The sequence below is a fragment of the Chelonia mydas genome, chromosome 19 (assembly GCF_015237465.2).
Source record: "Chelonia mydas isolate rCheMyd1 chromosome 19, rCheMyd1.pri.v2, whole genome shotgun sequence".
NCBI classification, from domain to species: domain Eukaryota; kingdom Metazoa; phylum Chordata; order Testudines; family Cheloniidae; genus Chelonia; species Chelonia mydas.
The window spans coordinates 2,998,740-3,011,323 of NC_051259.2; the positions used below are offsets into that span (position 1 = coordinate 2,998,740).

At 47.1% G+C, this 12,584-nt stretch overlaps 1 protein-coding gene across 1 annotated transcript in view; it reads left to right on the forward strand.

Annotated features, from left to right (window-relative positions):
- The first annotated feature begins 4,151 nt into the window (after nt 1-4,151).
- COL8A2 (collagen type VIII alpha 2 chain) overlaps nt 4,152-12,584 on the forward strand; it is a 136,363-nt gene continuing 127,930 nt past the window's right edge. The window contains exon 1 of the mRNA XM_027823092.3: nt 4,152-4,363. The gene's annotated coding sequence lies outside the window, so the exon portion shown is untranslated. The remainder of the gene's footprint in view (nt 4,364-12,584) is intronic.

Below are 12,584 nucleotides of genomic sequence, written 5' to 3' on the forward strand. Positions count from 1 at the left end.
TGTGGCTCTAGGCACTTCTGCCATATAAATGGTTAAGAATCCAAGTCGACAAGGTGAAAGCATGGAGGCAGGGAGAAATGAATGGAGGGGTACATATGGGGCAGATCAGTTTACGTGGGGGGAGAGACACAGGCAGAGGAGTATGCAAAGAGATTAGGATTTGGAAGAGGTCTATGCCTGGAGAAGCTGAGTGGGTTTGCGTGGAGATGGCTGGATGGAGGGTTACGCACGGGGAAGGGAGGACAGAGACAAGCTGAAGGGCATGTGCGTGAATTGCTGGATGAGCATGTGGTGTATCTGGCAGGAGGAGAGCTCTGCGGCAACCCACCAGTGGGATATCTGGCACTGTCTTCCATTCAAATATGTTCGGCATGTGGCTTCCCAGAGCTCGTTCATGGCACTGTTGCTTGCTTGTCCTCAAGAGAAGGCGAGCAGCAGCTCTATCCAACAGCAACAGGGCCCAGGAGAGACGGCCATGCTGCGCAGTCAGCAACACCTGTCAATAAGAAGTTGTAACTAATTTGCCTCAAAAAAGGGATAAAACAGTGGCCAACAAAAACAAAGGGCCGGGCCCCTCTGGGCACTGAGCTGCTGAAGAGAAATGAGCCAAGCCCCAAGAAGGCGGTAAAAACTCCTTCTCTTAACACAAGAACTAGGGGTCACCAAATGAAATGAATAGGCAGCAGGTTTAAAACAAACAAAAGGAAGTATTTTTTCACCCAACGCACAGTCAACCTGTGGAACTCCTTGCCAGAGGCTGTTGTGAAGGCCAAAACTGTAACAGGGTTCAAAAAAAGAAGTGGATCAGTTCATGGAGGACAGGTCCGTCAATGGCTATTAGCCAGGATGGGCAGGAATGGTGTCCCTGGCCTCTGTTTCCCAGAAGCTGGGAATGGGCGACAGGGGATGGATCACTTGCTGATTCCCTGTTCTGTTCATTCCCTCTGGGGCACCTGGCACTGGCTGCTGTCCTCTGACAGGACACTGGGGTAGGTGGACCTTTGGCCTGACCCACTGTGGCCGTTCTTATGTTCTTAGAACGGAGGCGACGACATGCTCTGGCTGAGCAGTGCGGCCACCTGTGGAAAAGACTGAACTTTTGTTCTGGCCCGGGAGCCAAACAATGCACTCAGCCTGAGGAAAGCCAGCGTGTGGCTGCGCAGCCCCGGGTACTGACCTTTTCTCATGGCTCCAGCACGTTCGGAAAGCTCCCAAGCAAAGCAACACATGGAGTAGGCTTCTTCCTACCTGTTGCCTCCTTAGAGCCAGTGCTGTGGAGTCGGGAACAGCTGGGGCCTTGTGCTTCAGCATTTTCTGAGAGCAGGGGTCCTGCCACAGCTACAGAAAGAGGAAAAGTTATTTCCCTTCCCCTGTCTCATGGGCTCAGCCCCCGCAGGGAGAACAGCACGACGTGGTTGTGAGCGCCTCCCCCAGGCAGGCTCTGGGGTGACCCACTCCAGTCCGCCTTGTTTGAGAGGCTAGTGCAGGGCCTGGGAGGAGGGAAGAGGAAGAATGATGGGTTTCACCAAAAATAATCGGTGTTGACCCAGCTGCCTGGAGCTTTCCCAGCATTATTTACATCAGGGACCATCTGTCGGTGCGCTTCACGCTTTCCAGGCCAGAGAGCACCCTGCCCGCAATGGCTTCCAAGAATGAGGAATCCACAGGCCCTGGTCTGCGGATCTAGAGTCAGAGGCTGGGGATTAAACCATTGGGGTTCTTTGGTAGATGACCACTGCTATCTAGCCCTGCAGGAAGCATGTAACCTGCCCTGGAAGACCAGAGGCAAGCCAGCAGTGAGAAGACTGGCCTCATAAGAGGGACTGATCTATGGATTGACTGTTGGCTTCTTCCTCCTTCCTGTAGTTTAATGCCCGTGTCGCTAAGCGGAGAGGGTCCTTGATGCTTTGCTCTGATAAATACCGAAGTCTGGGAAGGGAAGGGGATGTTATACTGCAGGCTGCCTGGGATGCCCTCCCACTACGAGCAGCCTTAGCAGAAATTGGCGTTAACTTGTTTGGGGGAGAATATTTTTGAACCTAGGCCCTGATCCCACAAGCTGGTCTCTGCTGAGAGACGTTCACACCTACAGAGTCTCGCTGGAGTCAGTGGGGTGCAGCTGCCTGGATCAGCTTGTAGAACTGCAGCCTGAATCTTTCCACAGTATGCATCCGAAGAAGTGAGCTGTAGCTCATGAAAGCTTATGCTCAAATTGGTTAGTCTCTAAGGTGCCACAAGTCCTCCTTTTCTTTTAGCCTGAATCTGTGTCTCTCTACTTCTGTCTCTGTTTGTACATTACCCTACCAGCAATCAGCTACAGAAACAGCGGCTGGCTAAGCACGTTAGCAGTTCCAATGTGTGGCTCAAGCAATACAAGTCAATCACATCTTACATCCCCATAGTGGCTGTCTGCCTGAACCATCCCCAGCTATAACTCGCTACATATAGCACCACTGAAATTCAGCCGCTTCTGGGGCAGAGAGCAGCAATCCGACGTTGTGCAAAGTGATTGATGTATGCCATGTGGGCCGTCACCATACATGGAATCAGAGCCCTAGGAGGTGTTTAAGGAAAACAGCTGTTGTCACAAACAGCCTTCCACATAGCTTAAGTTCCAGTTTTCTCTTTTGTTTACCAGTACACAAGTACAAACTAAAGTACACAAGGCTATCTAGAGAATGAACAATAAACTGCAGTTCTCTTCTATCAGGTTCTTATACCCACACCCATCACCATGGTGTCTGTGCATTTTCCAGTAGTGCATTAAACGATGTAATTTGCCTCTAATCATGTACCATTACAGGTGGGAGGGAAATTTTGATTAAGGGTTCTGGGGTAAATCCCTCTACTCTTCCAAAACCAAATAGTGTGATAGTTTAAATCTCCATGCAGGGCAGTGACGTTTTTAAGGTCTTAATCTAAACAACACCCACACAGTCAAGTGTGTGGAGCTTCCTTTATCCACCTTGGGGCCAACATGACTCCTGTGTGAGTCACTGCAGGGTTAAATCCTGACATCTCTACTCCAGCCAAAGTCCTGTTGAGGTCCATGGAAGCATTTCTTGACTATAGAAGTATTGCTCTGAATGTGGTTTTACGTTAAGGGACAATGGCAATCCTTCTTGGGAGGAGCTGAAATATGATCAAACCAGGAAGCTGCCATCTACCATGGGCCTGCTCTTGGGGAAGTTCAGTGAAATGGCAGTCCCTAGAGGGACTAATGGGATGAGTTACTCTTTGATGGGCACCCTCCTACAGTGACCAGAGATGTAATTCTCTAACTGAAGCTTTTCTTTAAGCTAGGAGCCAGGCAGGGTAGCTACAATAGATGAGAAGCAGAGGTGAGCCTAACCTATAAGTCTGAAATTCCCCATTGCTTGGGGAGGTCTGGACATGCTCTTCCAATCTGGCCTATTATACAGTTGGGAGGCTGGGAGAGAGCAAATCTGGGAAGGTTCGGATCCAGAGTTCAGAGTTTGGGGTTGCTCAGTGGCTTTGGTTTGACGCTGGCTTTTTGTGGCACCTTAGGGTGCTTTTGTTTCCAGGTTCCTTGTCTTTTAGTATTCTTGGAATTGAGGGGTTCATTCCCTGAGGAAGGAAGCCCTACATTTCCTAGCGACAACCTCCATCCCTGGACTTCAGTGCTAGTACCCAGAGCCACCACCTCCCCACCAAGCCAGGCTTTATGTGACTGGACTGAGCCAGGAGGCAAAATACTTCCTGGAGTCCTGGGAACATCAGGCAAACTCCCCCCCAGTTGCCATGGCCCTGAGTCCAGTTCTACCACCCTGGAATCCCACTTGAATTCCTACACCCCTCCCTAGCCAGTCTGGCTTCTTGGTTACACTTTTGCCACTTCGGTGCTGAAAAGGGGTGCAGTTTGCTCAGCTGAATATGGTGCTGAAATTGTTTGTAGCCTGAGTCTTTGAGGAGAGACTCTTTCCTGCACATCTAGGGTTGGTGTAGGGTGTATGTGTGGTTTTTTGTTTTACAAACATACTTCCTTCTGTGTCTGTGAAACGGAGAAACAATCCAGAGCTGGAACCCACTCAAAAAAAAAAAAAAAAAAAAAGTAACCAGCCAACCCAGTCCTGAGCTGTGTTAGCCCATCAAAGAGTCTGTGAAAAACCTTTCCTCCCTCCCTCGTGCACTCATTTGCCGTGCTGCCCAGCACAGCTCTGTCCTCTCTCTCTCTCTTTCCCCCTCTGCAAAGGTACCATCAGCGACTGCTGCACTGCCCATGGAATAGACTATTCTAACAGCAATAAAAGTTAGTTTATGCCAAGAACATCCCTCCCTCCCCCAATAACCCCAAAATCAAATTCCCCTCTGCAAGCCTGAGGAGACTGTTTCAGCTAACAAGGTAAGGACTTTATTTCTCTTTCTTGACACATTCTCCCATTCCTCCTTTTTCTTATCGTTCACCTAGATACCTATCACGTGTTGCATTAAGCTCAGACTAGAGAAAATCTCTTTAATTTTTCAGTCACGAGACCCTCTAATTCTGATTAGTTTTTCCACAAGCAGAGAGGAATATTGCAAATGAATATTCTCTCTTTTCAGGAGAACTTTAGTCTGTTTTTTTTCTTGATTTCTTCTGTCCCTTTTATCATCCCTTTATTTTTCCCCTAACCCATTTTTAATTCTGTTCCTTTTTAATAAATTATATCAAGAGTATGTGATGTTCAAACAGGGTTAATGAGAAACTGGATCCAGGTTGGGGCAGAGATGGCTCTAAGGTCCAAACCCTACTTTCCTGTCTCAAATGTTTGTAAGAAAAATGTATGGGAAAAGTTCTGTGCACCCAGGGACCCTGATCCCTAGCAATAGGCTTTTAGTTCAATTCCATAATCTGCCCGGGAGGCTGTCCTCTTCCAGTTTTAGATATCTGATCTCATACTTTTCTTCAGTGCCTATCAGAATCGGGGTATGTCACCTCAGCTAACTTCACATACATCTTGGGATGGGAAGTAGAAGGTTCTTATTTTATTGTTTTTAAGGACATTTCTGTTCATTGAGCTCTCATCCACCAGTTCCTAAACTTTGAACATTCTTAATAAACCAAGAGAGTCACCCTTATACGTTTGCCCCTAGGCTGACCTACTTGGAGATATTTCCTCATCTACAGGCAGCTTTGCTATAAGGAACATTTTAAATAAATCATAAGGCCAGCAAATTCCTGGGATTTTTATTGCTTCTATAAAAATCCAGTTTTGATCCATCAGCAAGGGACACTGGGAAACTATTCTTTTCACCTGCCGTGTCCCATGCATACTGGATGCTAAAATGATAGCAATGTCTGCATTAGTAAGTTTTACCTTCTCGGGCTGTGGTGGTAACGCTCTGTGTAGTATAAGAGAATTCTCTCTCTCTCTCTCTCTCTCTCTCACTCTCTCTCAGATGCTGCGTCTATCATACCACATCAAATCTTGTAGTAGGGGCAATCATAGGCCAACTTCTCCTTTAACTGAATCTATTTAACTATTGTGGTTTTAGACCCTCAAACCCCTAAGAAGCTGAAGATTAAAGACTATTTGGGAATCTAACTATCCAGGGTTTCTGCCATTTTGCTACATTGTAGGACAGGTAACACACACCCCTTCCCCCTTTTTGGCATGTCCAAAGCTAAGAGTAAAAACCTCCATGGACACAGGAAATGCAAGAAATTTGGTTCGATTGGGGGCTAGGTTTTTCATCCCATTTCTCTCAATCTATTGCTGTCAGGCATAAGAAGAAAAAAATCTGCTAGAAAATTGGTTCAATTCTATAATAAAGAACCATCAGTTTTCATTTATTCAGCACAACTTCCAAGATTAGTTTCACTGAAACGTTTATCTTTGTTTTATTTTTCTTTCCTTGTCCACCTGGGTCAGAAAAGACCAGATCCCTATTTGTATAACAGAACTCCACCAGCGAGAGGCTTCTTTTTATTCACCTGTTCCAATCTGCAGCAATGTTTGCCCAAGAATTGGGGTTAGTGGGCTTAGCTGTAACTTTAGAAGCCACATTCATGCTTGAATCCGAGAGCTGTCAGGATCTCATCACGTTTTTGGAAAATGTGTGATGCTCTCACTGTGGAATTCACTTACAATCATAAGTAGGTGGAGGAAGGAACCCAGTTGTGGGTCATAATAGCCCTGACTGGAAATGAATGTCTGATCTCCTCCGTGTAAGTGTAACAGCTGAGTTACCCTTTTAAAAAAAGAGAAAGTTTGACTGTCTAGATGTATTTGTTTCCTGTTGCCTTTGTTCTAGGCTACAGAAAACCAGATTGCAGTAAGCGGGGTGGAGAATTCAGTTTTCTTTGTACTGGGTTGCACTGAAGTTCTTTGCAGTGATTCATATATTCCATTCATATGAAATACAGTATTGCTAAGGGTGAATGGGGACTGCGTGTTTTTTGTTTTGTTTTGTTGTTTTGTTTAAAACAATAAGCCCTAGAATTGTCAAAAGTTGTTCACACCTGGGTGAAATCTAGGATTTTTCTGTCTGTGGTTTTTGGCAGCAGCTCAGCATAGCTCTCCATGGCAGGGTTTTCTGGTTTCCCTTTTGATAGCCTTTCGTACTGTTGGAGGCAGACGGCCACAGCAGCTGTTTCTCTCTGACTTCCAAGTGTTTCTAGGTCTTTTGTCACTATCTTGACCTGCCACCCTGAGGAACAGCATGCACAGCATTGTGTTGGGAGAGCCCAGAACCACATGCAGTCTGAATTCAGCAGCTTGGAGCTAGCTTCTGTTCTCTCTTCCTATTGTGAATTTTACCTGTGGGTTTCCCCAAGTGCAGGGCTGGCTGCCTTCTGTCTGCAATGTGCTCAAGAAGATACTAGAGAGATGGGGGGGGAGGTAATATCTTGTATTGGCCTAGCTTCTGCTGGTGAGAGGGCCAAGAGTCTCTGGGTAAGATGCAGCATTTGAAAAGCAGCCATTAGCAGCAGCAGTGTTTCAATCATTTTGTGGCTTGGTTAAACGCTACCTCCAATGTTTCACTACTCATGAAAGAGTAAGCAAGGCTACCAGGACTGCAACCAAAAATACAACCCGACTTTTCCCACTGAGAGCAGAGCGCTGTCCTATTTGCACTTCACCATGTGGGGCATGTGTACGTGAGCACAGCCAGTGAAGAATGGACAATGGATATACTGCAAAGAAAGTCATTGACTTACAGGAGTCGGAGGAACAACTTGGAAATCCAATCCAAGTGAGGTGGGCCTTCAAGGCATCCTCCTATTTAGATTCAGTCAAGCTCATCCCTCTCACTCTGCATGGAAAGGTTCAGGCTTAGGACCCATGAATGAGGCTCTCTTCTCTTTCCCCCCCCCCCTCCACACCCCCATTAGCTGGTGTAGGAATATACCTTGGAGTAAATTCTTTCAGCAGAAATACAGTGGCAATGAGCCAAACACATGAGAACATAAACTCCAGTGAAATCAACTGAGTGACTCTGAGGATGACTTTGGTGCAGTGAGGTTTTTTGGAAAGACCAATAGGTTACTTTAAAAGATTTAGGGCTAAATTCTGCCCTCAGTTATGCCCACAAGTCCTACTGAAGTCAGTGGGTCCCGTGGGCATAAACATAAACAGATGGTAGCCCTTAAAGGATTGAATTAGGCTTTGTTGTTCCTTTGGTGTGACTAGGTCACAGTAACTGGGTGGAAGAACATCTCCCTAGAGATGAGATGAAAATTGCCCAATTGGTTCCTACTGGGGTTCCATTTAAGAATTAGATTCTGGAACAGAGAAATGGGTCAGAGGATCCTGGGGCTACTGGTCCTCCAGCTCATATCAGAGACGCTAAAAGACCAAGAGAAGGAATCTACTGGAATTTCCACCAGATCTTTCATGGTTGGGGACTGAAGGGCAGGGCACAACTTTCAGAGCTCCCTAAAACACCAGGATTTGCCATGCTGGAGTAGCCCAAACCCTATCTCTGGCAGCAGCCAATGTCTGATGCTACAGAGGAGGCTGAAAATTATTTAACATGGGAGTTCACCAGGCAGACCATCTGTCTGCACACGATCAGTGCATTGTGCTGACCCCTGGGGGAACTTGGACAATACTTGTGCTCTGAGCAGGGCGACAGTCAGTTTTTGGCATGCGGAAGCCCTCACTTCTATGGCGCCCCTGTTGGGGGGGGGCGGTGGTGGTGGTGGGGGACAGCCTGGTCACTAGACTTGCAGCCAGGACTTCTGGGTTCTATTAATGACTCTAGGCAAGTCGCTTCCCCTCTCTGCCTCCATTTCCCCATCTGTAAAATGGGCCTAATAATACCGATCCACTGTAACATGATTTGAGAAGCATAGTTATGCTCAAGACTGTGAGGAGCTTGGATACCACAACAATGGGGGGGCACTTAAGTATCTTGGACAGAGTGCACTCTTAAGTGCTGAGCTTCTTTGTTGTAGCATGAATCTGTCTAGTGTGGCGCATCATCTTAGGATGAAATAAAATACAGGGGTTCTGACCTCCAGGATAAGAGGCCTCTACCCACCTGGTTCTCCTGGACGGCAGATTTCTACGTTTGGGACCCTTCTTTTGTTCTGAGTTTGCCAAGACTGTAGCAGAGAGGCTGGTTGGGGGACCAAGCGTGTAGGAATGCACCGATATTCCACCACACTGCTCTGTAGAGGGTTTATGGGATTTCTGCTTTGTTATAAATCCATTCCAAAGGAACTTAGGAGACAGTTTTTACAGCTCAATAAGAAGAGCTATTAGTGGGGTGGCTGGGAGTTTAAACTGATATATAAGGGGATCATTATGTGACTATTTGCAGGCGCTTTTCTAGCGTGGGTTTTTTGCGGTTTGTTTGTTTTCATATCGAACATTTTCTTTGACTGGAAGGAAAATGGTGGGAGGAAAGGTACCCGTTTCAAATGCTCCCATTATAAAGGTCTGCGTTCAAAGTTACTAATGGACCTGTTGCCACGAAGGTTCCAATACATTACCTCCTGCCATCCCTCCCGATTCCATGAAAAGTGACTCTCTCCAGGGCCCTGGAGCGAGGGGAACATTGTATCAACAGTATGTCAGGGAATGTCACCTGCAAAATACATTAGCCCTGGTCGAAAGGGCGCGAAGGGCTGTTCTCTTTCCCTTTCTCACACACACGCTCTGTCTTTCTCGCTCATATTTCAGCTTGTCCACAGCTAGGAAAGCCGCAGAGTTTCCATTCTCCTGTGCTGCAGACAGTGTCTGTAACAACACAATCTCATAGTTCTGCAGGGTGGGGCCATAAAACGATACTGAATTTCACTTGTTGTCCTGAACGCCGGCTTCCTCCCACCCCCACCTCCTTTCCTTTCTTTAGGCTGCTCCAAAAATATCTGCCCTTGCAGAAAGGCATAGAAAGCAGAGCCTCGTCTTTCTGTATAACCCTTCCCTGGCCTTGGCCAAACTTCACTTTCGATCCTGTGCTTTACAGGTGAGGAGGGGAACCATTAGTGAGCACTTGCCAGCTGAAGGGATGGCAAATCGACTGATTGGCGAGGCAGAGGGCGTTCGGTTGGTAAACAGCATCCTGGTCCCATTTAGAGGCACAGATCCGCACGTACACCAACACTGGCTCAGCGGCCTGGGGAACTTTGTGCCTTTTTTCCTTCTCTGCCTGTGTTGTGCTTGGATGCGTTCTACGCGGGGATGTTAGTGAGGGAAAGAAAAGGGGAGATTGCAGAAGAAACCAGCATTCCCCGTGGAATGCCGGAGACTTCAAAGTATCCAGTCAAGAGTGGTGTGGGGGGGAGGGGGGACACGCACACGCACGTATGTTTTCCATGGAATGTATACATTTTAACAAACTAAAAGCAAAGGATTTTCCCACGCGTGTGAATTTCCTTGATTCAGTTTGTAGCCAGTGCTGGCTCGGCCCCTTCTCTCTCTGCCTCAGGAAAAGTGCCCCCCTGAAATGATACAGCCTGTAATAAAGCCCGCCTGATGTGGGAAACTATCTTCAAGTGATTGTCCTCCTCATGAACAGTGAGTGCAGAGTACAGAAACGCTCCTTCCTGCCCGTGGTGCAGCATTGGGGGCTGGACTGCGGTGAGCCCCAGCTCCTGTGTAGATGCTACCCTTTCAGAAGAGCTTTTGTGTGTCGGGGTGCTGAGTGCTTTGGGGAATCTGTCTGTTACTGTGGTGTATAAGTAGAAGCTGAGCTCTTGTGAAAACCCAGCCCTGGTTGTGAATACTACACCCTGGAAAGTCTGGATCTGAGCTCCTGGGAGAATCTAACTGGTTCAGTGCAGTGCAGGGATGTACGAACAAGTGTCTCCCCACTGAATCATCCTTTCACATTCAATCATGCAGCACTATTGACTTGGAGGGGGCTGCATGGATTTAAAGCGAGAGAGAATCTGCCCCCCGAATAATGACCTTCCTTGCTTTCTTTTTTTCCCCCTCTTAGGGTTAAATCTCAAATTGTTTTCCCAATGGTACTTGGCAGGTGCCGAGTATCTAACTTTCCTTTCTCTTCTCTCCAGTTGGTTTTTCATCATTTTCCCAGATGCATCTCTTCTACCCAGGGATGTCAGGCCTCTGCAGCTGATCCAAAGCATGCTATGTGAACTTGGAAGTGAGACGATCCAATCAGATTGAGAAAAGCCCTTTAGATTTGCTGGATTTCAGTGTACCAGTCAAACATCTGGTCTAGGCCAGAAGCAGAGAATAGATGGTAGTTCAGATGGACCATTGGTGCATTCCAGTTTGGTAACTCTCCATATTTCCACACATCTCTTGTGGATGGAGGGTCAAAAATGTCATCTGTGCATCAATAACCTTCTTAATAAAGCAAATTCCCAAGAACAAACCTCTGGAGAATCTGCTTGCACACTTCTGACAGGTCTTCATTCATCTTCAGCTTCCAAGTCATGGCTCAAAGTTGCCTGCTAGTGATTTCCAGCTGCTGAGCATATCTTCAGTGAGGTTCTGAATGTTTTCCATTCTGAGACAGCTTCCATGGGGAATCTCTTCTCATCTAGCTGGCTCCTAGCCCCATTTAGCAATACAGAAAAAAGAGGGTGGCCTTGAACCTCAGGTTGAGAACTGAGGGACCAGAAGAAGGTTTCAAAAACTGGTTCTTGAAAGATTTCCTGGCAAAAGTTACCTCGTCTCAATGGGAGGCACAGCAGTGACAGGGCCAGTGTAAGAACCTAGAGAGAGAATGGGTAAAATTTTCAAAAGGGCTTAAGAGACTTAGGAACCTAATTTCCTTGAAATTCAATGGGATGTGATCTAAGTGACTTAAGTGCATTTGAAAATTTTACCTGGTGTCTTTGCAGCTTCATTTTCAAATCCCCATGGCAAATGTAAAAGAATGAGCTCTCCTTGTGTCTGCACATCTCACTCTGCTACGCGTCTTGTTCTCTTGATAATCGTTACCATCAAGGAGGCTTCAACCATTAGGTTCCTCCTTTTCAAAACACAAGACGACAGGATTCAGATCCGTGCTTCCAAGCTACTCACTGGACACTGACTGCCCACCACAGGTTGTATTCTGCTTCTACCTACACAGTCTCTTGTCATTCATTGTCCATAGCACCACAAATCAACATGCAAACAGCGATGCAGACAGACTTGCTCCCTACCCCAGAGTGCACGCACAGCCACCGTGCACAAGATCCAGAACAATACTTCGGCTTCCTCCTCTGCTGGAGTTATTGATGAGAGAGGTGCTGGAGGAGGTGGGGTTCAGTGAGGCCCTTGGAGAGGAAAGGGAGAGCTTTCAGTGCAGATCCAGCAGCTTGATAAAGGCGAGAAAGGGAGCAGTGAGGTGAGACTTGGAGGAAGAGTGAAGAGGGGAAGGAAGAGAAGAGTGAGGGGGGATTTGATAGCAACCTGCAACTACCTGAAGGGGGGGTTCCAAAGAGGATGGAGCTTGGCTGTTCTCAATGGTGGCAGAACAAGGAGCAATGGTCTCAAGTTGCAATGGGGGAGGTTTAGGTTGGATATTAGGAAACACTATTTCACTAGGAGGGTGGTAAAGCACTGGAATGTGTTACCTAGGGAGGTGGTGGAATCTCCATCCTTAGAGGTTTTTAAGGCCCAGCTTGACAAAGCCTTGGCTGGGATGATTTAGTTGGGGATTGGCCCTGCTTTGAGCAGGGAGTGGACTAGATGACCTCCTGAGGTCTCTTCCAACCCTGATATTCTAGGATTCTATGAATGTGAAGAGGAATAGGTGGAAGCAAGAGCAAAGATATAAGGGAAGGTCAAATTCTTTTTTAACCCAAGTACTTATACGGCCCTCATCAGCGTAGTACCTGAGCACCTTGTAGGACTGCCATGGCAGTCCGAGAAGTGCAGTAAGAGAGGAAGCCAATGGGTTGGATTGGGGTGCCTTGTATTGTCAAACCACATAACTCAAAGAAATCCCTAGTGACTTCCAGCCCTGGAGGGTGATTTAGTTGGGGTTGGTCCTGCTTTGAGCAGGGGGTTGGACCTCCTGAGGTCTCGTCCAATCCTGATCTTCTATGTTTCTGAGGTCAGTAAATCACAGGGAGAAAACTAAACCCAAAGCTCAAAGCTTTCTCGCCACCAAGAGTCTTCTCCCTGGACTGAAACCTTAACTCTAGGTGCTTCGTTTGCCCATAGTTGAAT